Raw genomic sequence first — 25059 nt, 5'->3', positions numbered from 1 at the left:
CCTATGCATTAGAGGATGTTTAGCAACATCCCTGGGTTTCTATTCATTGAATGCTAAAAACACCCCCTTTGGTTGTGACAACAGTGTCTCTAGTCACCCACAAATGTCCCATAGGACACAAACCATCCAGGTGACAACCATGGAGCTAAGTGCATCTGATTTATTTTTGAATTGTTAAAAATAATTTCACGCCTCTTTAAAACTATACAATGTTTTCCTAACCCATTCCTTCCAGAAACGTGGTAAAGGACTTTATTAGCGATAGATCTGTTTTGTACAAACACACTAAGCCTATGTGATGAATTCATTTCAATCAGTAGTCCTTTGCCCCCTGCAACATAAAAAGGCCTCTGTAATTTGATTGTTTGCTATTTGAAGAGGAGAGGAGATCTCAGGTGAGTCAAAGCTAATGTGTCAGAGCACTATTATTTCAACATTAGATAGCAATTAACTTTTATATCTTTCTTTTATATCATCTAACTTTTATATCATCTACCTCAGATTGCCTTATAATTCATAGCTAAGATCCCAAGCTCTTTTTAAATAAATAAACTAACCAGATATTCACAAAGAAGGAAGAGAAGGACAAGGAGGAGGAAGACAAAGGATGAGGAAGAGGAGAAAGGGGAGGGAAAGGGAAGGGAGAATAAGAGGCCTGGAGAGCCAAGGAGGGTGTACAAATGCATGTGATCATTACCTTTGGTATAATAGAAAGACTACATGTGGGTTTTGAAGTCTCACTGTCCTTGCTTTGAATCTTGATTCCTCTTCATAACTGTGTGATATCAGCTGAGTTACTAACTTCTCTGTAACATGAGCTCAATAATTCAAGCCTCTCGTGGGTCCTAAGGAGACAGAGATGAAAGCATCTAGAATTGTGCCAGAAACAGAAAGGCAATAAACGTTAGCTTCTGCTTAATGCTCAGATATTCTTTCTTCTTTGGCTTCATCACAAATTTTCATATGTTCCTGAAGCCTAGGAATGTGATGCAGGACAGCATATTGTTGTTTTAGTAGCTAAGTTGTGTCCGATTCTTTGTGACCCCAGGGACTGTAGCCTGCCAGGCTCCTTTGTCCGTGGGATTTCCTAGGCAAGCATGCTGAAGTGGGTTGCCATTTCCTCCTCCAGGGGATCTTCTGGACCCAGGGATAAAACCCATGTCTCCTGGATTGGCAGGCAGATTCTTTACCACTGAGCCACCTGGGAAGCCCTGCCACCTTTTTACATAAAATTTCACTGAAACAAAATAACGTTGCATGCCAAGTATGTGCCATCAAGTCGGTCTTGCTTCTGTTTTCTTGATCCTTATATTACTCTATAACTCATCAATTTTTAAGTAGGACAACTGTCCTGTTCCTTCAGGCCATTGAGATAAATAAGCCTGGTACCAAAAGGTCATATAAAACTTCTGGCAATTGAAGGCTGGCTGGGAGGGGATGAGAATGCCTCAAAACTAGTGTCCACCAGGCTTCTCTGGTAGCTCAGATAGTAAAGAATCTGCCTGTAATGCAGGAGACCCAGGTTCCATCTCTGGGTCAGAAAGATCCCCTGGAGAAGGGAATGGCAACCTACTCCAGTATTCTTGCCTGGAGAATTCCACGGACAGAGGAGTCTGGCAGTCTATACAGTCCATGGGATCACAAAGAGTCAGACACGACTGAGTGACTAACCCACACACATTAAAAGAAAGCTATTCTTGCCTGAAAAAGTCCATGGATAGAGGAGATTGGCAGGCTACAGTCAATGGGGTTGCAAAGAGTCAGACATGACTGAGCCACTGAACACCCATGTGCCCCTAATTTAGATAATTTTTTTAAAGATTTTTTTTGATGTGAACAATTTTTAAAATCTTTATTGAATTTATTACAATATTGTTTCTGTTTGATGCTTTGGTTTTTCGGCTGCAAGGCAAGTAGGATCTTAGCTCCCTGACCAGGGAGTGAACCTGTACCTCCTACATTGGAAGGTAAAGTCTTAACCACTGGACTGCCAGGGAAGCACCCTTAATTTAGATAATTGATCCTCGGTGTGCATTCTTTCATCATGCAAAAATTAAAATGTTCTATAAGATGTAGAAATATTTGTCTGGTGTTTTCCACAATGAATGTCTCAATGGTCCACTTTTGCTTTTCCCATTTCAAGATACCATCAAGATACATGGACTCAGAGACTGTTGATGAGAAAATATCCCCTTTGTTTTGAGCCCATCTTTTGCCAGTTTTTGCTTACAAAGTTTTCATTTAATGTTAAGTAGTATAATAATCTAAATTTTACTCAAAAATGCCTATCACTATCTTTTTTTCCCTCATATCTTGACTTCTGCTCTTCTTTTTGAACTCAAAGAGTACAGTTGCAATGTTTTCTGTTTAATAGTATACTTTTTAAAGGCAAAATATAATGCACTTAAAATTAGGCTATTTCCATGAATAAAGAGCCTTCCTAAGGACAGCTAAAACATCAAACAGTTGAAATAATGCTATCTCTCCATACCATTCAATGTCCTGTTAAATAACCTGTCAAACTTTTCCAGTGAGCTCAAATTATTTACAAACATTAATTTTTTTAAAAAAAATATTTATCCAAGGAAGCCATAAATAACAAGTTCAATTTCCTTGAATAGTCAATGGATTGAATGAATCTGCAAAGTGTAGACAAGCTATTTTGCTTGGACTTATGCTGCATTAGAGAAAGAGACCATAAAAGCCAACATCAGAAAACTACACTCCCAGCACAACCAGAGGAATTTTATTATTAGAAATCAGAAAAAAAAAGAAGCACTGTCCTAGAACTTTAGATATCTAATGCATGACCCAGTACCAAAAGCAAGGAAGGTATTACACATGGTCTGCTGGCAGGCTGGACAATTGGGGAAGTAGATTTTGAAGTAGAGATTAGCCAGGTGGATGGTTATTAGGGAGTCCTCATGGGATTAGGATCTGCAAAAGGAAAGGGATGTAAAGGAAGCAAAACGTGGTGGAGGAAACTGCTGGGTTGGGATTCAGTCTCGAGAAACCAAACACTGAAAACAATCACAGGTCCCCCTGAAAGCATGAAATTTGACCAATAGTATTAATCCATTCACCATTTGCTGCTGTAGAAGTTTCAGTGGGGAGATGGTAGAATGTTCATAGGTTTGCCTTCTTGCTGCCTGGCTTGTGTCTGTCAGCCATATTAAGCACACCAGCCCACATCTCCACTGTTGAATCAGGTAACAATGGATGCTCAATAACCAGGAGGTCAGGATATTACCTGCTGCACAGAAATGCAATAGCTGCTCTGCAGAGAAAGATGTGTGCTGTCAGTGATGGTGATATTGGTTCTGATGGTGTCACTACAGATGATGTTGGCTAGGCAAATGTGGAGCTATGATCCATTCACACCAGAGAGCCTGACCATTTACAACATGCAGAGAGGAGCTGGGAATGACACATAAAGTGTGAGTCTCTAATTTCTGTTTTTTCCTTAAAAGTCAAGTGCCATGTTTATTAGCTCGTGGCAATGTGTATTAGCCTTTAAGTCTTTTCGTGCATATATTCTCAAACATTTTGACTAAGGAAACTTAAATGTGGTGTGAAAAAATGGGATTTAAAGGTGCTAGCCCAGTCAAAAGTCATTTAGGAAGGACATCCATGGTTAATTCTAAGGCAGGGATCAGCCTACCTAAACAGATAGGTCAATCGGATTTTTCATATTGAATGATGAGGTAATTTTTATGTTGCCATCTGAGGTCAAAGACAAGATGTCCAAGTAGTAGTGTGCTGAGATCAGCAGGCTACGTACATAGGAATCGTTTAAACTTTAGCTCTAAAAATGCAGTCACTTCTACTAATTTAATTACAAGGTCTTCCTTGGTGAGTGACAGTTTTATACATAATCACTGTTAACACATTGCATGAATTCTATTTCTGTTTGGTAAAACTTGCTTCTGGAAGTAAGAGAGAAGTTAAAGTAAATGCATGTTTCTGACACTGCTTCACCAGAGACTCTTTCCACCAGCCAGACTCAAGTGGGCCTCAAATTCAACTTTCATTATATCAGCAACAGCTATGCTTCTAATTAAATCTTCAAATGAAAGTGAAGACAAGGAATCTCAAAACAGATTCCCCAGCCATCTCTCTGGCAGCTGTCTTAGGAGAAAATTTAGTCAATTTATACTCTATAGTCTTTTTTTTAATATTTTTTTGATGCAAACCATTTATGAAGTCTATATTGATCTGTTACAATGCTGCCTTGGTTTTATGTTTTGGTTTTTTAACCATGAGGTATGTGGGGTCTTAGCTCCCCTTCCAGGTATCAAACCTGCACCCCCTGCATTGGAAGGTGAAGTCTTAAGTACTGGACTGCCAAGGAGGTTTCATACTCTACAGTCATTAAATTCAAACTGTTTGAGATAATTAATTCATGAGTAGAAGGAGACAAGCTTTTTACTGCTGACATCTTGATTCTGGTGAAGCCTAAAACTCATGCTAAATCCTGACACTATCCATCTCTGATTTGAGGCAGCCTATTGTTGTGAAAATACAACCGGGGTACTAAAATCCTGGCTTCTCTAAAATAGTGCATTGGTCTCACATCTACTTCAGTGCTTTATAAGGCTAAAATATAAATATTAGGATACTTTTCAAACAGATTGTAAAAGAAGTACAACCTGCAATCAAGATCTTATTCTCAATTCTAGCCCCCAATTCTCCTACGACTTGGGGAACTCAGTTTTTATCTGCACCATGAGGAAACAGATAACCAGGAATCCTGACGTCTACGTTATTCAACAATCCCACAGGAATGAGGCAATAGCAAGGGTTTATATAAAGATCTACAAAGGATCACTGTGGATTTACAAAAACAAATATCTTTACACATGAACACAAAGCAGGCTGTGAACGACTTGCATCTAAAATAAATGTTAAAATCATAATACATATTTTAAACTCATTTCCTATTCAGATTTATTGGATTCCTTATTCTGTTATACAGAAGCTTATTCACACCCAAGTTTACTCCTCTGTAGTCTGAAAGGATAATCCTATAGCTTATCCTATCATTTCAGGATGTGAAGTGTAAACAAGAAGACAGGTCAAGAAAAATTCAATTTTAATTCTCTTTGCCCTCCTACTCCTCTTTCTTCTTGAATTTTTTCTTCTTCTTTACCTTATCTCTGATAGAAAAGGAAAATAGTGTAATCAGGGTCGGTGGGACTAAGAGTGGAAAGAAAAAAGAGAAAAAGAGGTAGAAAAAGAGTGTTCAGAATAGCTGTGGAAGGTATTTATAAATCATGTTCATCTTTTTTAGCAGGAATGCAATTAAGTTAAATATAAACCAAACATAACTGGAACACTGTTCCTCCTTGCCCCATACTACCTAGATACTCCTATGTATGGTAAGCTAGGGCAAGGAAGGTAGATATTGAAATTAAGTCAAAGAGGACTATATACAGCTTCTCACTATCTATTTTCTCTTCATGCTATTTAATGTGGTCCTTTGTTCTACATGGCTGATACTGAAACAAGAGATTCATAAGTGATAAGTAAATACGCTTCATGAGGCAGGGTATCTCCAAAAAAAAAAAAAGACAAAGTACAAAAATATACCTGTGAAACTGAATTGGATGAGGGAGTAAATGAATGAAACCTGTGTGAGAACCTTCCATTCATGTACATCAAGTAAACAATGTTTACAGTGAGCTCAACTTTCTCTGGCAGTCTCAGATCACACATCCATTTATCATGCTTAAAAGGAAAGTGTGTATTTCTGGCTTTAAGTGATAAGTCCCCAACACAGACTCCCCTAATTTTTATTGAAAAATACATCTGTAGATGATGACAACAATATCATCAACACACACACACATGCACACACACAAACACCACTGTTAGGTAGGACTTGCATGCAATGAATGATCAGAATATGGAAGCAATTTCCATTGACAGCAAGATTAACTCAAATCGATTGAAACAGTCAAAGACTGAAATACCCCTTTAACACTGCCAGCAACATAATTCACTGTCCCTGTAAAAGTAAATAGCTATATCCTGCATTATTCATTCACTCAGGACCCATGCTAATCAAAACACCGGGCAGCTATGCTACTAATGTTTATTCTGTATTTGTGACTCCAGCATTCTGGATGCTTCAATTGTATCTCTCATCAGTATTTCTCATCAGTCACTGTATTAAGATTATGAATCCTGGTAGATATATCTCTGTGAAGTCGAAGATACAGGTGAAAATAGAGGCGAGGAGGCAAGAGAGTTCAAGGTGATAGTTTTCTATGTGTACCTGGGCTTCCCTGATGGCTCAGATGGCAAAAAATCTGCCTGCAATGCAGGAGATCTGGGTTGGATCCCTAGGTCAAAAGATCCCCTAGAGAAGGGAATAGCTACCCAGTCTGGTATTCTTGCCTGGAAAATTCCATGGACAGAGAGAATAAAATAAAGACTGTAAAACAAATTCCTTCACTGAAAAAAAGAAGAAAGGAAACCCATCCTTTAGAATCAGAATCAGTGCTACTTCTTCTTTAGGAATAAAACATTGCTTATTAATGGGACTTCCCTGGTGGCCCAGCGGCTTAGGCTCTGTGCTCCCAATGCAGGAGGCCCAGGTTCAATCCTTGGTCAGAGAACTAGATCCCATAAGGTGCAACTAAAACCCAGCATAGCTAAATAAATAAACAAACATTTTAAAAAGAAAAGTTACTTGTTAAGAAGTAATTTAAGGACCAAAAAGCTGTAGGGTTTGACATCTATATTAGAAAGCAAGAAGACATGATGACCTCAATGCAAGATCAATAGAAAGTTATATGGAAATAACTAGCTAAAACGAACATAAGTGATTTAAAGAGAGAAGAGTGAGATAAGGAAGAGTCAGAAAGAGAAATAATAATACAATATGTTAAATTTACATTTTCGATGACACCAAGGAAAATTAAATACATAAATCAAAGGAATAACTTGAAAAAGCTATTAACTCAAAGCAAACAAGGGCAGGCAAAGGAAAAATGTGTAGAGGTCATTCTTCTGAGGATGGCTGAGATGGGTGAGAAATATGGATAGAATGGGTGAAAAGTATTGAAAGACAGTTTTAAAAAAACTAATTTGGAAAAATGTAAGGAGATCTAAAACAGGATCATAACTTTCCATGTGAAATCAATAAAAAGAGGTGATGTCTTACTGGGACAAAGAACACATTAAAAATTTTTTTAAATCCTATAAGCTCCAGGAAAACAATCAGATTTCTTACAAAAACCAAACCTCAGACTTCTCCTCTTTCAAAAAGGAGAGAGTGGAAACATGGCTATAATACTTTGAGAAAATGAGTTGGGAGAGAGGAAATACTTGCACATTCAGATGGTTTTTCATCTGAAAAAGAATCAGAAATAGATTCTCAAGTACAGAAAAAGTCAAAAAGCACCATCACAAATTTTTGTTTGAAACCAAAGATTTAAATCTACTCTAGTTGTCTTAGAGGTAAGATAAATTTAAGAACTCAAAGATACAGAGAGTTTTAGAATTATTAAAAATTATTATTATTACTCTTCACAATAATAGCAGTTATTACTTCTTAGGTGCTTAGTTCAGGTCCAGTATTTGATGTAAATTACGGTGGCACAGTAGTAAAGAATCTGCCTGCCAACGCAGGTGATGCAGCTTCGAACCCTGGGTGAGGAAGTTTCCCTGGAGAAGGAAATGGCAACACTCCAGTATTTTTGCCTGGGAAATTCCATGGACAGAGGAGCCTGGCAGGCTACAATCCATGCGGTCACAAAGAGTTGGACACAACTAAGTGGCTGAGCACTTGTAAATCTCATCTGTACAAAGACCTTTGAAATTGAAGTGGTTATCTCTATTTACAGTACTGAGGCTCATGCTTAGTCATTCAGTCTTGTCTGGCTCTTTGGGACCCCATGGACTGTAGCCCACCTGTCTCCTCTTCCCCAAGAATCCCCAAGATTCTTCCCCAAGATTGCTACAAGTTCTAAATGTCTTGCATAAATTTAGACTCATTTATTTTTATTAGTTGGAGGCTAATTACTTTACAGTATTATAGTGATTTTTGCCATACATTGACATGCATCAGCCATGAATTTACATGTGTTCCCCTTCCCGATCCCCTCTCCCACCTCCCTCCCCATCCCATCCCTCTGGGTCTTCCCAGTGCACCAGCCCTGAGCACTTGTCTTATGCATCCAACCTGGGCAGGTGATCTGTTTCACCCTTGATAGTATACTTGTTTCAATGCTATTCTCTCAGAACATAAAACCTTTCCTTTCTGTGTTTGAACTAACACATCAAGTTTAGATTAATTACAATAGCCTGGTATCAAAACTAGGTTCAGCTGTTTCTTTTCTATTTTAACTCCTTTGCTGCTACTGCTACTGCTAAGTCACTTCAGTTGTGTCCGACTCTGTGCGACCCCATAGACGGCGGCCCACCAGGCTCCCCCGTCCCTGGGATTCTCCAGACAAGAACACTGGAGTGGGTTGCCATTTCCTTCTCCAATGCATGAAAGTGAAAAGTGAAAGTGAAGTCGCTCAGTCATGTCCGACTCTTAGCGACCCCATGGACTGCAGCCTACCAGGCTCCTCCGTCCATGGGATTTTCCAGGCAAGAGTACTGGAGTGGGGTGCCATCGCCTTCTCTGTAACTCCTTTGCTAGTCCCCAACAAAATGTTTTCCGTTGTATGCTTCATATGCATAGTCCATACAATGTCTACTGTTGCCTGTGTGTGTGCCAAGTTGCCTCAGTCGTGTCCTACTGTTTGTGTAGCCCTAGGACTGTAGCCTGCCAGGATCCTCTGTTCATGAGAATTCTCCAGGCAAGAATACTGAAGTGGGTTTCCATGAGCTCCTCCAAGGGATCATCCCAACTGAGGGACTGAACCCATGTCTCTTACGTCTCTTGCATTGGCAGATGGGCTCTTTACCACTAGCACCACCTGGGAAGCCCCCTACTGCCAAGTACAACTCATTTAAACAGTAGAAGTTACTGTTCTTCCCCTAAACTTACTAGCCTGTATATAGCACTTATGAAATGGCAAGCACTCTTCTAAGCAGTTCACATGTACTGACTCATCAACCCCCACTTTATCGATGTGAACATGAAGCACAGACAGATTATCTTGTCCAAGGTCACTCAGCTACCAAATGGCAGAGACTGGATTTGATCTTAAGCCCTATGCAATATTATTTTCATTAAACTGGTTGGGACACTGAAAGAGTTTTTCTTAACAAAGTCAGATTGTATAAAGAAATACATTTTCATTCCCAAGGACCCTGGGAAAACATTTTTCATATTTTTAAATCTTATGTTGTTTCATATTTTTAAACCTTGTGTTTTAAACTTATCCTTATTTCTGTTCATCAAGAAAAACTAATAAATCAAGCTACTCACAGAAATGTCCTCTCTCAACAAGTCTCAGAGGATAGTTTCTTCTATCAAAAATATCCCTCTGATTACTAACCTTCACAATCAGAATATAAAAGATGATGTCCATAGTCATAGGGGAAAAAAAAAGAAACTCAGAAAACTCATTTAAGAGGTTATATCTGTTTATAGAATTCTGGGGTTTCTTCCTTATCCTGTGCATGTTTTTCAAATTTTATAGCTTTCCCCTAGATTCCTATAAACCTATTCATATCATATATAAACACAGCTGGATAAAAAATGGTGCATAGAAATACTGAAAAGAAAGGTAGCAAAGTTAGAGTGCTTATTCCCAGATGGTAAGGCTATCGATGAGTTTTTCTTCAATTTTATCTTATTCTGAATTGTTCAAATTATTCATAAGCAGAATATCCTTTTGTGATGAAAAATCCTCATTTTTAATAAAAAGAATTACAGCTTATCATCACAAAAGTTTATCCATGGTAAGTAATTTTCACTAGAACAGCCTTCACACATGTCCACATTCAGAAGCTGATGAAGCTCTGGGTGTCATGGCAGTCTTTGGGTTGGCTTCCGATTTTCTGCAGTTAACCCAGGTGCTAAACATTTTTACAGTGTCAAACCTCCTAGTACACTAAGCCACATTAAAAAATTCTCAAGGGTTTTTTAATCACAAATGTCCTATATTTTGACTGAATTCTACTTAAACCCTCTTTCTCACATATAATCTTAATTTTCTTAAAAAGGAAATAATTTATCAAGGCAGATACTGAATATTACACAATGTTTACATATATAAAATATTCATTTAAATATTAAACTATCCAGAGTGAAGCAGTTGTTGTGAAGTCTGTATTATTAATTCTGAGTAATTTTCTCAACCCACAGTGACAGAGAAATACAGATTCATTTGAATTATTAGGATTTCTCAGGTGGCTCAGTGGTAAAGAATCTGCCTGCCAATGAGGGAGATGAGGGTTCAGTCCCCGGATTGGAAAGATCCCCTGGAAAGGTAAATGGCAACCCACTCCATTATTCTTGTCTGGGAAATCACATGGACAGAGGAGCCTGGCAGGCTACAGTTCATGGGGTGGCAAAGAGCTGGACACGACTGAAGCCACTGAGCATGCAGTTATTTAACAATTATTTATTATTCTTAGATGGCAAACACAGCGCTAAGGGAAGAGAAATATCTTATTTGCCAGAATCCCATCAAGTGAAAAAAATAGCCTCATTCCTTGTTAATATTCATGAAAGTGAATGAAGGAGTACACATACATATTTTAAACAATTCTAAATGCTAATATGCTATTTATTTAGAAAATCCCAGAAAGGATATTCAAATATTTGTGTTGAATAAAATATCAAACATACCTTTATTCATGCACTAGTAAACATCAGTTTCACCTTTTATCTTATCTCACAATCATTACTTAGTAGCTCAGAAATAATATCCTAGGGTGTATTCTTTCATAATCCAGAATGTAGTTTGGCATTAAATAGTTGTGAGATGAGGAATCATCAAAATTTAGTTTCAAAGACAGTGCAAATCAGAGTATAGTCATCATTAGTACTGAAGCAATTGACATGATCTTGCCTTACATACTGTGAATGATCTCACACATCACATAGAGTCTGTGGATACGGCAATCTATATAATTTCATTCAAACATTAAACAAGATAAAAATGCATAAAGATTTTTAGACTAGAAATTTAATAATGAATTTGGATATTAGGAAGGAAAAAAAAGGTAAAGGAGAGAGAACAGAGTGGAAAGTGGTAGTCGTCTGACGGCTGAAATATTTGTTTGATATTAGAAAGAAGGAAAGATAGTGCTAAGTCGTGTCCGACTCTTGTGATCCAGGAACTGCAGCCCTCCAGGCTCCTCTGTCCATGGGATTCTCCAGGCAAGAATACTGGTGTGGGTTGCCATTTCCTTCTCCTGGGGATCTTCCTGATGCAGGAATTGAACCCACATCTCCCGCATTGCAGGCAGATGCTTTGATATTATGCCTTGTTTAATTACTTGTCTATTTTTTAAATATTTTGGAATCATCGAGAATATGTTAATGACTGAGGATGCAAAGATAAGCAGGGCAGCCAGGCTTCTAGTCCCACAGAAATGCAGTATTTTCTACCTAGTATAAAAACAAGTCCTAGTTTCTTACTCCACTTCCTTTCACCTAAAACTGAAAATTTCCAATTAAAGATAGGGCACCTAGTTTTTTGACATGCCCTTAAAACCACGGTCCTTCAAAAGAATCCGTGCAAGCAAACTAAGGAACGTTTTATTCCAGTTACAGCTCTTTTTAGGCTGCAGCCCTTTTTAAAGAAAATTGTTCAAAAAAAGGAGAGATAGTGGGAGGAAATTTTTGGAGATGATGAATATGTTTATGACACTAATTGTGATAATGGTTTCATGGTTGTACACTTCTCCAAACACATCGAGTTATATATGGTAAGTATCTACAGTTCTTTTTATGTCAATCATACCTCAATTAATGTGGTTGGAAAAGAAATAAATACAATTTTTCTGACACTGCACATGTTGTGCAGTTCAGTGGTTTCAAAATGTATTTAAAATGTTCTTAAAAATTCACCAGAAGTAGTGGCTTCTTACCAGTTCCAAGTTCTTTCTTCAATTCATTCTCCCTATTGTCAACTCCAGGCTTATCTTCCAAACTAGCATGTCTAATAACATAGATTCCTTTTAAGACGATACAAAATTACCAACTATATTCACATTCACTTGGTTTCTATTCATGTTTGAAATTATTCATCCAGAATACTGGGGCTTCCCTTGTGGCCCAGATGGTAAAGAATCTGTCTGCGATGCAGGAGACCCGGGTTTGATCCCTGGGTCAGGAATATTCCCTGGAGAAGAGAATGGCAACTTACTCCAGCATTCTTGTCTGGAGAATCCCACAGACAGAGAAGCCTGGCAGACTGCAGTGTGGGGTCAGAAAGAGTCAGACACCACTGAGCGACTCTCACTTTCACTTTTCATCCTGAATACTCCATGTGTGTGTTACTTGCTCTCCCTCAATCTACCTGCAGTCCCTACACAGATATTATCTGATGTCACCTCTTTTTGTATTTATCCACTATTCTATTACCATAGAGCCACCTTCTCCAAGAAATCTTCTCTGAGCCACAAAACAGAATTAGCTCCTTCTTTTGTCATAATTCCCTGAAACATGATTTTGTCTTTCTTTCCTCCTTCTTTTCTGCAAAATCCTATTTCACTTAGAACAAATTCAAATTCCTTACCATAATTTACACAACTGAACCCTTTGGTACAAACTGTGATTTTCTCCTAACCAATGGAATCTGGCAAAGATAATACAACAGTCATTCCATCATTATGTTACATTCTAAAACACTCTTATCACTGCAGTCTAGAATGAGAGATGCCCTTGCTGTCCTTGAAGAAGTCAGTTTCCATGTAATGAGACAGCCTTGTGAAGGCCATATGGCAAGGAACTTTGAGAGTCATTTGGGAGCTAGGGTTGCCCCTGGCCTTAGAAAATAAGGGTCTCAGTCCCAGAACACGGAAATGAAATTTGCAAACAACCATGTGAGCTGAGCTCCTGAAGGAAAACATTGGTCAGTGGCAGGAGAGCAGCTTCATAAGACTAAGACTCTGAGCCATGACCCAGTTTAGCTACATCCAGAATGCTCATCCATGGAAACTGTGAGTTAGATAAATGTACATTGCTTTAAGCCACTAATTTTATGACAGTTTGTTTTACAGAAATTTTTGTTGTTATTGTTGTTCAGTCTCTAAATCATGTCCAATTTTTTTGCAACCCCATGGACTACAACATGCCAGGATTCCCTGTCCTTCACTATCTCCTCAGAGTTTGCTCAAACTCATATCCATTGAATCAGTGATGCTATCTAACCATCTTTCTCTACAGCCCCCTTATCCTTTTGCCTTCAGTTTTTCCCAACATCAGGGTCTTTTCCAATGAGTTGGCTCATTTCATCATGTGGCCAAGTTTTGGAGCTTCAGCTTCAGCATCAGTCTTTCCAATGAATATACAGGCTTAACTTGTTTTCGGATTGACTAGTTTGATCTCCTAGCTGTCCAAGGGACTCTCAAGGGTCTCCTCCAGCATGGCAATTCAATAGTATCAATTCTTGGCACCCAGCCTTTTTTTTTTTTTTTTTTTTTTTATGAAATTGGTTTTTTTTTTTTTTTTTTAAATATGGAACGCTTCACGAATTTGCGTGTCATCCTTGCGCAGGGGCCATGCTAATCTTCTCTGTATCGTTCCAATTTTAGTATATGTGCTGCCGAAGCGAGCACCACCCAGCCTTTTTTATACCCAACTCTCATATCCCTACTTGACTACTGGAAAAATTATAGCTTTGACTGTACAGACCTTTGTCAGCAAAATAGAAAATGAATACAATCTCTTACCTATATCTCTATCACTTTCTCTGAACTTCTCCCATTATATCACTTTGATCTAGACACTCAGGCCCTCTTTTTGGTCCTCATTTTAGGAATTTTGCACATTTAGATCCTTTTGTGTGGAACACTTTGTCCTCACCCATCCTGTGATTGGCTCCATCTCATTTTTATATCTTTTCACCTTGCGTGATCCCTTACCATCTGATACCCTATCTCAAATGGGCATTCCCTCTCCATATTATGGCTTAGAATTAAACTTACTTGTTTTATGATATTCATAAAATGTATCACAATGTAATTACTTTTTTGTAATTTAAAATACTTATTTCTAAAACTTCCACTAGAATACAAGTTGGTTAAAAGAAAGCATAAATGTCTTACTCTTGTATATCCAGTGTCTAACTTGGCATACCATGAGTCCTCAAAATATATGTGCTAATTAGATGAGTAACAGAAGAGGCAAGACCATGCAGATTCTTACAGGTAATGGTGAAAGTTTGCATTCAACCCCAAAGTGGACATGGTTCAATCTGCTTTTTAAGACATCTACTCTGGTGTTTTGTAGAGTTAATAATTATAATAATGGTAAGATACATTTAGATTTACTGTTTTGGTGATAAAATCAATTATATATGATGATGGGTTAAAAATAAAGAAGGAATAAGAATTTATTTATGTATGAATATGAGGGGTAGGTAGCTAGATAGATAGAGGATGCCATGTAACAGTAGAGGTGAATGATAGAAACTAGGGTTCACAGGATTTGGTGACTGTTTTTGAAGTAGAAAATAGGAGGAAGCAGGTAAATTAATCTTCAAGATTTATAACTTGGTCTCTGAGTGGCTAAGGGTCCATTCCCTAAAACTCAGAGAACAGGAGGAGGATGAATCACTGTCTCCCTGTTTTTCACAGAGATGTTTGTGTATATACCTTTAAAACTATTTCATGAATTGTTGGAATTATAATTGTTAGCCCCTAGAACACTGCTTTGTAAATAATAAATGTCAGAAATTGCAGCGATATATTTTTGCTCTGTCTCCTGAAACAAAGGAAATGAAAGTAAATATAAACAAATTGGACCTAATTAAACTTAAAAACTTTCACATAGTAAAGGAAACCATAAGCAAAATGGAAAGACAACCTATGGACTGGAAGAAAATATTTGCAAATATGATGACCAATAAGGAGTTAATATCATAGCAAACACCCTCTTCCAACAACACAAGAGAAGACTCTTTACATGGACATCACCAGATGGTCAATACTGAAATCAGATTGATTATATTCTTTGCAGCCAAAGATGAAGAAACTCTATACAGTCAGCAAAAATAAGACCAGGAGTTGACTGTGGCTCAGATCATGAACTCCACACTGCAAAATTCAGACTTAAATTGAAGAAAGTGGGGAAAACCACTAGACCATTCAGGTATGACCTAAATCAAATCCCTTATGACTGTACAGTGGAAGTGACAAATAGATTCAAGAGATTAGATCTGATGGACAGAGTGCCTGAAGAACTATGGACAGAGCTTCTTGACATTATACAGAAGGCAGTGATCAAGACCATTACCAAGAAAAAGAAATGCAAAAAAAGCAAAATGGTTGTCTGAGGAGGCCTTACAAACAGCTATGAAAGAAGAGGAGTGAAAGGCAAAGGAGAAAAGGAAAAATGTATCCATCTGAATGCAGAGTTCCAAAGAATAGCAAGAAGAGATAAGAAAGCCTCCCTAAGTGGTCAATGTAAAGAAATAAAGGAAAACAATAAAATGGGAAAGACTAGAGACCTCTTCAAGAAAATCAGAGATACCAAGGGAATGTTGCATGCAAAAATGGGCACAATAAAGGACAGAAATGGTATGGACCTAACAGAAAAAGAAGATATTAAGAGGAGGTGGCAAGAATATTACAGAAGAACTATACAAAAGTGATCTTAATGACACAGATAGCCAAGATGGTGTGATCATTAACCTAGAGCCAGACATTCTGGAAGGCGAACTCAAGAGGGCCTTAGGAAGCCTCACTATGAACAAAGCTAGTGGTGGTGAAGGAATTTCAGTTGAACTATTTCAAATCCCAAAAGAAGATGCTGTGAAATTGCTGCATTCAATATGCCAGCAAATTTGGAAAACTCAGCAGTGGCCACAGAACTGGAAAAGGTCAGTTTTCATTCCAATCCCAAAGAAAGGCAATGCCAAAGAATGTTCAAACTACTGCACAATTACACTCTTCTCACACGCTAGCAAAGTAATGCTCAAAGTTCCCCAAGCTAGGCTTCAACAGTATGTGAACCAAGAACTTCAAGATGTTCAAGCTGGATTTAGGAAATGCAGAAGAACCAGAGGTCAAACTGGCACCATCGATTGGATCATAGAAAAAACAAGAGAATTAAAAAAAAAAAATCTGCTTAATTGACTATGCTAAAGCCTTTGACTGTGTGGCTCACAACAAACCATGGAAAATTCTTAAAGAGATGGGAATACCAGAACACCTTACCTGCCCCTTGAGAAACTTTCATGTAGTTCAAGAAACAACAGTTAGAAACAGACATAGAAAAACGGACTGGTTCCAAATTGGGAAAGGAGTATGTCAAGGCTGTATATTAATTAGTTAATTAATTAGCTTAATTAACTAATATACAGTGTACATCATTCAAGTACCGGGCTAGATAAAGCACGACCTGGAATCAGGATTGCCGGAAGAAATATCAATAACCTCAGATAGGAAGATAACACCACCCTTATAACAGAAAGCCAAGAGGAACTAGAGAGCCTCTTGATGAAAGTGAAGGAGGAAAGTGAAAAACCTGGCTTAAAACTCAACATTCAAAAACTAAGATCTTGGCATCTGGTCCCATCAGTTCATGGCAAATAGATGGGGAAACAGTGACAGACTTTATTTTCTTGGGCTCCAAAACCACTGTAGATGGTAACTGCAGGCATGAAATTAAAAGATGCTTGCTCCTTGGAAGAAAAGCTATGACAAACCTATACAGCATATTAAAAAACAGAGACATTACCTTGCTGGCAAAGGTCTGTCTAGTCAAAGCTATGGTTTTTTGCAAGTCATTATGACTGTAAGAGTTGGACCATGCAGAAGGTTGAGCACCGAAGAACTGATGCTTTTGAACTGTGCTGTTGGAGAAGACTCTTGAGAGTCCTTTGGACTGCAAGGAGATCAAACCAGTTAATCCTGAGGAAATAAATTTCAAATATTCATTGGAATGATTGATGATGAAGCTGGAACTCCAATTCTTTGGCTACCTGATTTGAAGAGCTGACTCATTAGAAAAGACCCTGATGCTGGGAAAGAATGAAGGCAGGAGAAGAAGGAGATGGCAGAGGATGAGATGGTTGGATGGCATCACTAACTCGATGGAAATGAGTTTGAGCAAGCTCCAGGAGTTGGAGCTGGAGTTGGAGTTGATGAACAGGGAAGCCTGGCGTGCTTCGGTACATGGGGTCACCAAGAGTGGGACATGACTGAGCGACTGAGCTGAACTAATGATATGGGAGCAATCTAAGTGTTCATCAACAGATGAATGGATAAAGAAGATATGGTTATGCACATGCATGCACACACACATATACACAGAATGGAATACTACTCAATCATAAAAAATGAATTTTTGCCACTTGCAGCAACAAATATGGAATTAGAGGGCATTATGCTAAGTGAAATGTTAGACAAATAAAGACAAATACTGTATGATATCACTTATATGTAGAATCTTAAAAATGCAACAAATTAGTAAATGAAACAAAAAGTATCAGACTAATGGATATAGAGAACAAATTAGTAGTTACCAGTGGGGAGAGGGAAGCAGGAAGGGGCAATCGAGTGGTGGAGGATTAAGAGGTACAAACTGTTAGGCATAAAATAAACTACAAGGATATTTTATACAACACAGGGAATATGGCCAAGATTTTACAATGTAGCTATTAATATTTTTTTTTTTTCCCTTTTGGTAACCATGAGTTTTTTTTTTTTTTTTTTTAGTTGGAGGCTAATTACTTCACAACATTTCAGTGGGTTTTGTCATACATTGATATGAATCAGCCATAGATTTACACGTATTCCCCATCCCGATGAGTTTAATGTTTAAAAACTGTGAATCACTACACTGTACACTTGTAGCCATATATAATATTACTGTGCATCACCTATACTTCAATAAAAATAAATAAGACCATCTCAGCAAAAAGACAATAAATGTCAAATAAATGATCTTTAAATTGTTAAATTAACTTTAGGTGGGATTTACCTTTAAATTTTTAATGTATTAAATTATTAAATTAATTAATTAAATTATTGACTATTATATTAATATATTAAATTATTAAAAAGAAATATTTTACTAGAATTGAGAAAAGTACTTGGCAGGAAAGAGAATTCAAAAAGAAAATGAAACAGAATAACAAGTTTAGTCTATAGCCAGCAGCCTTGGATTGCAATGACAGTATTTCTACAATGTCTCCTTCATCCCTCTCTGCTCCGGTTTTTACCTTGACTCCCTTATTTTTTGTTTACACCTCTACCTTTATTCTCATTTTATTGAAATTAATAAAATATAAAATTAGGTTTATAAAGTAAAAAAAGGACTGTAAGAGATTGAAAGTAAAATGTTTCACAAATTACTCTGTGGATGTACATCTTCCCACAGTGCAATTGAAACAAAGTCAAAATGGATGTGGTATAATTTTGACTTCTCTCTCTGGAACATGCTGATTTAACCAAAATGGACAACAATCGGTTTCATGCCAACCTCTCATACTTATCTAGTTCATATTCAATAAAACTAAATGCAATACATTGATACTCCACTACACATATTGTGTATATCCTACAATGTACGAATGCACGCAACTGTGTATATATCTACCTATGCCAAATATGTATATATATGATATATGAAAGAAAGCGAAACCAAAAGTGTTAGTCACTCAGTTGTGCCCGACTCTGTGACCCCATGGGCTGTAGCCCTCAGGCTCCTCTGTCCATGGAATTCTCCAGGCAAGAATACTGGAGTGGTTGCCATTCCCTTCTCCAGGGGATCCCTGACCCAGAGATCAAACCATATCTCCTGCCTTGCAGGCAGATTCTTTACCATCTGAGCCACCAAGGAAGCCCTATATGATATATTTCATACATATTTATTTATTCACAGGGATAGATAGACAGATAGATATAGAGATATGTAGATAGATAGATATCCTTCAGTGTGCAAAGAATTATGTGGATGAGTTTCATATAAGTTGTCAAGGAGTTTGGACCTTATCCTCATGCAATGCAGAACTGTAAAGTGTGTGTGAAGGAGACTGAAATAATCAAAATAGTTCTCAATAACTGGAAATAGAGTGGGGAATATTTTATTTATTTTTTTTTAGAGTGGGGAATATTTTAGAGCATTTTTATTTCTCAACCATGCTGCCAAAAGCCAGTGATGTGCCAGGATCCATTTTGAGATATATTTTTAGTAAAATATTTTATTCCGATTAGTTAAAGCAGTTAATCCTGTTCCCATGCTAATGACCTCTTCCCGCCCTTGCATGAAGATACTTTTTCATGGCATACAAATGAAGGCCCAGAAATCACACATGAAACCTGCAGGTGGATATATCTTTAAAACTGAGGAAAGAACGGAGCTGAGTGGTTTGGGAGTTACCCCATAGGGGGAATTGACAGAATTGGGAGAGAATAAAGTTTGAGGAAGGAAGAGCTGTTGAGAATGACAACAGGATTTCCAATTTGAGAGACCAGGTAATCAGTGAACTCATGAATTGAGATAGGGAGTAAATGAGATTCTATTGGGGGGGGGTGGGTAAAAAGATGAATTCAATGAATTGCCAAGATTTCACTGCTATAATACCAACACCATCTCACCAGAAATGTTTTCACTACTTGGCTCCTAAAAATAGCAATGCATAAAGGTTCCAATATATCTGTGTGTTTGGGTCGATAAGCTGTTTGTAAAAAAAAAAAAAAGAAAGAAAGAAATGTATGCAAGGAATCATATGGAGCATATTATGTAAAGGTAAAATAATAAAAAAAATCACCTGAATAATTTATCTATAAAGTATGGATCTTACCCTCGATATAAGACTCAATGGAACATTTCAGCTCAATAAAATCAGTGCACTACAGACATAGTCTAATAATCCTTAGTTACTACCAGACTGAGATTAGCCTCTGGCTGAGCCCACAAATACAAAACAAAGTCAACCCCAATAAAAAAAGAGTTGTAAATATAAAAAATGAATTCTAGAAAAACAAATCCCAAATGTTTTTCCTTGATTACAAAATATCTCAGACCAAAGTAGAAGTATATTTTTCCTCTTGACTGTCTCCCACAGTACACAGACAGCTAGATGACAGTCTTGAAATACCTAGTGAATTTATTTATGAATTATGTAGATAACTTTATTCTTGTATCTATGCTGTCCATGTGAAATGTAAGCTATTAAAGTATTTTTGTGTGTATGTCTTGGGCTTCCCAGGTGCTAGTGGTAAAAGAATCCTCCTGCCAATGTAACAGACATAAGAGATAAGGGTCAATCCCCAAGTCAGAAAGATCCCCTGGAGGAGGAAATGGCAACCCATTATAGTATTCTTGCCTGGAGAATCCCATGGATAGAGGAGCCTGGTGGGCTACAGTCAGCACACAAGCATGCCACACAGAAACAGAAAAAAAGAAGTTTGAGCTGTCCAAGTGAAATGCAAGTTATTAAAGTATTTCTGTGTGTATGTCTAAACTATAACACATATTCAAGTCTCCTGATTACTGTCATACATACACAGCTATACAGAACAATTAATGCTGACCCAGAAAGCTTTCCTTTTCTTGGCACAAAGGATGTGAATATTCATTGAAGAGGATCTCATGTTAAAATAAACATTTCTAAAGAGCTTGCTCAACGTAATTTGTTACTTTTGGTACAGTCAGACTCGGTTACTCTAAATCTTAGCTTGCAAATTTCATTTTCTTGTGCAAATGTGTCTAAAAGTTTAATGGCATACTAATTTCAACTGTCTGGTTACTAATTAAATATAGCCAGCAAGAAAACCGTGAATATAGACCAAACATAAATTAACAGAGTGCAACTAAATTCTTCCTTTCTGTTGAAATAAATGCTTCATTATTTTCCAATGAATTTTTTGCTCTTAAGCCATAGTATGTCAAATTATTTGTGATGTTTTCATCTGAAGGTGTCTCCATTGTAAATCTTAGACTTTAAGGAGCCTATAATGAATGAAACATTACAGATACATGTGAAGTTTATCTCAAGGTCACTTTCCCACTGTTAGACTGCTCACTGCTGACAGCAGATCAGTGACTTATAAAACTGCTGTGTTGGTGTTGACTTGATACCCTAAAGGTGATGCATCTGCCTTGTTTTCATGTTCCATAATGATGCTAATATAGGGTGTGAAAATGTGCTAACAAGATCCATCTGAAGAAATGATTACCTCCATAAAAATGTCTGATCTTGCCATTAATGATATTTTGAAAGCTTTAATGGATCCCTGAATTCCAACCCAGGTAATAGCCAAATTGCCACTCATTTGCTGAAGGAAAATAGGTAGCAGTCAATCTTTGACACGGATGTGCAAAAAACAGAAAACTTCTCTCAGCTGTTAAATGTATATGCCCTTGAACTCCAACTATTTCATAAATATTTCCTTTGACATATATTTTTTCATTGTCACATATTTCTCTGCTTGTGGTTAATGGTGCAAAACTTTCACTCTTGTAAATGTCAAATTATCATTTTTTATTCATACTTCTTGACAATTGCGACTCTCTAAATATATTATTTAGAGTCATTTGCAGAGTGTAGCAAAATGGGATAGCTACAATTCTATTAAAAGTTTTATACAAAGATATATCTCCTTAAACCAATTTTTTTTCTCAGTATGGGGCACTGAATTATAACATGTTACTAGAAGATTATTATGAAATGTCATGCATGTATTAGGGTCCATGATGCTTTTCATAACAATGTATATTTATTAAACATCTACTGTATTGCACTGTATTGTAGATAATAGCAGTATATAGTGTGGAGAGAACAAATTGCTGACCTTCAGGAGTCTGTCATCAGCCTCCTGGCAGGATTTTAAGGAACAACCATAAAAAAGTAGAAAAAGTATAAATAAGATGCAAATAAATAAAAACAGTGATTATTCCAATGAAAAAGCATTATGATGCATCTATTTCCTGATTTCTGAATATAAGAAAAAATCAGGTATCTTTATTTTTCTAGGATTGGTCAAAATCTAGTCTCTATTTTTCGAAATTAGACTAAATCTAGATCAGACACCAGTAATTCAAGCACATATCTATACAAGAAAGAGATATTTTTAGAGAGAAATTTATTTTACCAAAATTAACCCTGATAAGGCTGGGAGGATTAAATAGATACATTTTCACAGAAGCAATAAAGCTGTAAAGGAACTGCTTCAGAAAAATAGTACTTGGGATAACTGTTTTCACTAAATAATTCTGTCAAATATTTACAGACCAGTTATCAAGGGCTTCACTGGTGGCTCAGACGGTAAAGAATCTGCCTGCAATGCAAGAGACCCAGGTTCAGTCCCTGGGTCAGGAAGATCCCCTGGAGAAGTGAATAGCAACCTACTCCAGTATTCTTGCCTGGAGAATTCCATGGACAGAGGATCCTGGCAGGCTGCAGTCCAAGGGGTCACAAAGAGTCACACACACTGAGTTACTAACATTTTCTTTTTTTCTAGCTCATAAATGATGGAGAACATTTTAAATTCATTTTGTTAAGCAAAAATAATATTGACATATAGCCTGATATAGTGGACAAGAAAGAAATTACAGACTAATATTACTTATAAGTATTGCAAAAATTCCAAATAAAATATCAGTCAGTAGTTCCAATGCTACCAATAATATACCATGCCTATCATGGACTGAATGCCATGTTCCCCCCTCACCCCCCCCATATTCTTACTTTGAAGCCCTACCCTGAAGTGTAATACTTGGAGATGGGCTTTTATGGAAGTAATTAAAGTGAAATGAGTTTACAAGAGCCCTGATCCAATAGGATTTACTGTCCTTATGAGAGGAAGCACCGGAGAGCTCGTTTGCTCTTTTTTCTTAATATGTGGAAACTTTATTGTATGTAAATTATGCCTTAATAAATGACACTTTTACAAATAGACATGCCACTACCTGTATCCTCATTAACAGCAACAATTCTATTCTACTGTTTGTGCTCCCTGTGCTTCCTCTCTTTCCAATTTTGTTAGCAATATCATTTCCAACACTCAGAAGGTATAAGGAATTCTAGCTTAAATTTAACAGGTATATTAAAAGAGGCTGAGATGGATAGATAGCATCACTGACTCAAAGGACACGCATTTGAGCAAACTCTGGGAGATAGTGAGAGACTAGGAATCCTGGTATGCTCCAGTCCATGGGGTCTCAAAGAGTCAGAGACAGCTTAGTCACTGAATGACAACATCTTAACAGACAAGGAAAAGAAGAGTCAACTTTTCCCCCTGTATCTAAAAGGTTCCCAGATTTCTACATATTTTGGCTCCTAAATATTTCATTTTTGTTTTTTAATTTTTACAATGTTGTGTTAGTTTCTTTTGAACAACAAGGTAAATCGGCCATAATTATACATACGTTCCCTCCCTCTTGAGACTCTCTCCCCTCCTCAACCCCATTTCTATAGGTCATCAGAGAGCACCAACTGGGCTACCTGTGTTATAACCATTCACTTTACACATGATAGTATATGTATGCTGATGCTACTTTCTCCTTTCATCCCATCCTCTGCTTCCCCTACTGGGTCCACAAGTCCATTCCCTATATCTGCATCTCCATTCCTTCCCTGTAAGTAGGTTCACCAGTACCATTTTTCTAGATTCCATATATATATTAACATACAATATTTGTTTTTCTCCTTCTGACTTACTTTACCCTGTATAACAATTTCTAGGTTTCATTTGCTCTTTCTCCAGATGTAGTAAATGTTCCACCACTTGGAAATATTTTTCTTTTCCTTTTTTTTTTTTTTTTTTTAAGGTAGCCACATCAACAAATACTCATTAAATAATTGATACTTAATTGACATATGGAGGACAAAGAGTGGACATAGTAAGGAGAGTGTTCCTGACAGGAGTAACTCTGTCAGATAAAGTATAGGGACAGAGCCACTAACAAGAGAATTTTTGACTGGGACAAAATCTAGAGGAACAGTGATAGATGCTTGGGGCACAGTTGGAGAGCCTGGCTTAAGGACATGTGCATCTTTGTCAGTGAAATGTTGTGTCACGGATATCCAGGGATAGAGATTTCTGAAGTATCTGATAGAGTTCCCTATGAAGAGAAAACAGTCTATCTTAAAGCAAGTTCACCTGAAATAATATGAATTAGAGTACAGCCCATGAGTACAACTTCTGGTTTTCCCTAGGATTCGTTAACCTTCTCCATCACCAAGGGCAACCTCACCTTTTGAATCTGCTAAATCTGGTCAGCTTTGGAGTCACCATGTAAGTTTGAGAATGCTATTAATATCTTTCCAAATTTACTGTGCGTGCATGGGTGTTACGTTGCTTAGTCCTTTCAGACTCTTTTCGACCCTAGGGACTGTAGCCCTCCAGGCTCCTCTGTCCATGGAATTCTCCAGGCAAAAATACTGGATTAGGTTACCATGCCCTCCGCCAGGGGATCTTCATGACGCAGGGATAGAACCCGCATCTTTGTGTCTCCTGCATTGGCAGGCAGATTCTTTGCCACTAGTGTCACCTGGGAAGCCAAATTTACTGTGGCTGGTTCTAATTCCAGTCCTCTGCCAGTACTTCACCTTGCTAGATTGATCTCTGGGACAAATGAAGTATTGTATGTTCAGTAGTTTAGATTCAAAACTGCCATATGAAATTCTAAGTACTCTGTATAACCAAGCACTGGAGTTTTGCTATTACAATAGATGATTCAACCATATGTGATACGTCACACAACTTTGCTCTTGTTTTACTAATTTATTTAATATAGGACCTCATTTAGTAAGTCATCCTAATGCAAGTGGTGATTTTATGTTGATGACCAATTCCTTCTAAATATTTGACCCCATGATTTGGAAAGAAAAGTCATACATAAATGTCATTCATTCATCCATTTGGTTAGTGAGTCATTTATTCACTTAACAAATATCTTTTGGGGCCCCAATCATATGCCAGATGGTGTTCTAACCATTGTGCTAGGAAAATGAAGTCTATCTTCAG

The 25059-nt window shown here is 37.4% G+C and overlaps 1 long non-coding RNA gene and 1 other non-coding gene across 2 annotated transcripts; both read right to left on the bottom strand.

Moving 5' to 3' along the window:
* Window positions 1-1867: 1867 nt before the first annotated feature.
* LOC122687074 lies at window positions 1868-22475 on the bottom strand. The gene is made up of 3 exons (XR_006339008.1): window positions 22436-22475; window positions 16718-16719; window positions 1868-2003 (listed from the first exon to the last, which is right to left on the bottom strand). It is a non-coding gene; the product is annotated as an uncharacterized LOC122687074 (long non-coding RNA).
* LOC122687191 lies at window positions 13589-13695 on the bottom strand. The gene has a single exon (XR_006339083.1). It is a non-coding gene; the product is annotated as a U6 spliceosomal RNA (small nuclear RNA).
* Window positions 22476-25059: the final 2584 nt, after the last annotated feature.

This window comes from Cervus elaphus, chromosome 30, assembly GCF_910594005.1.
Source record: "Cervus elaphus chromosome 30, mCerEla1.1, whole genome shotgun sequence".
In the NCBI taxonomy this organism is placed as follows: Eukaryota; Metazoa; Chordata; class Mammalia; order Artiodactyla; family Cervidae; genus Cervus; species Cervus elaphus.
This window is presented reverse-complemented; position numbering and strand designations above follow the sequence as displayed.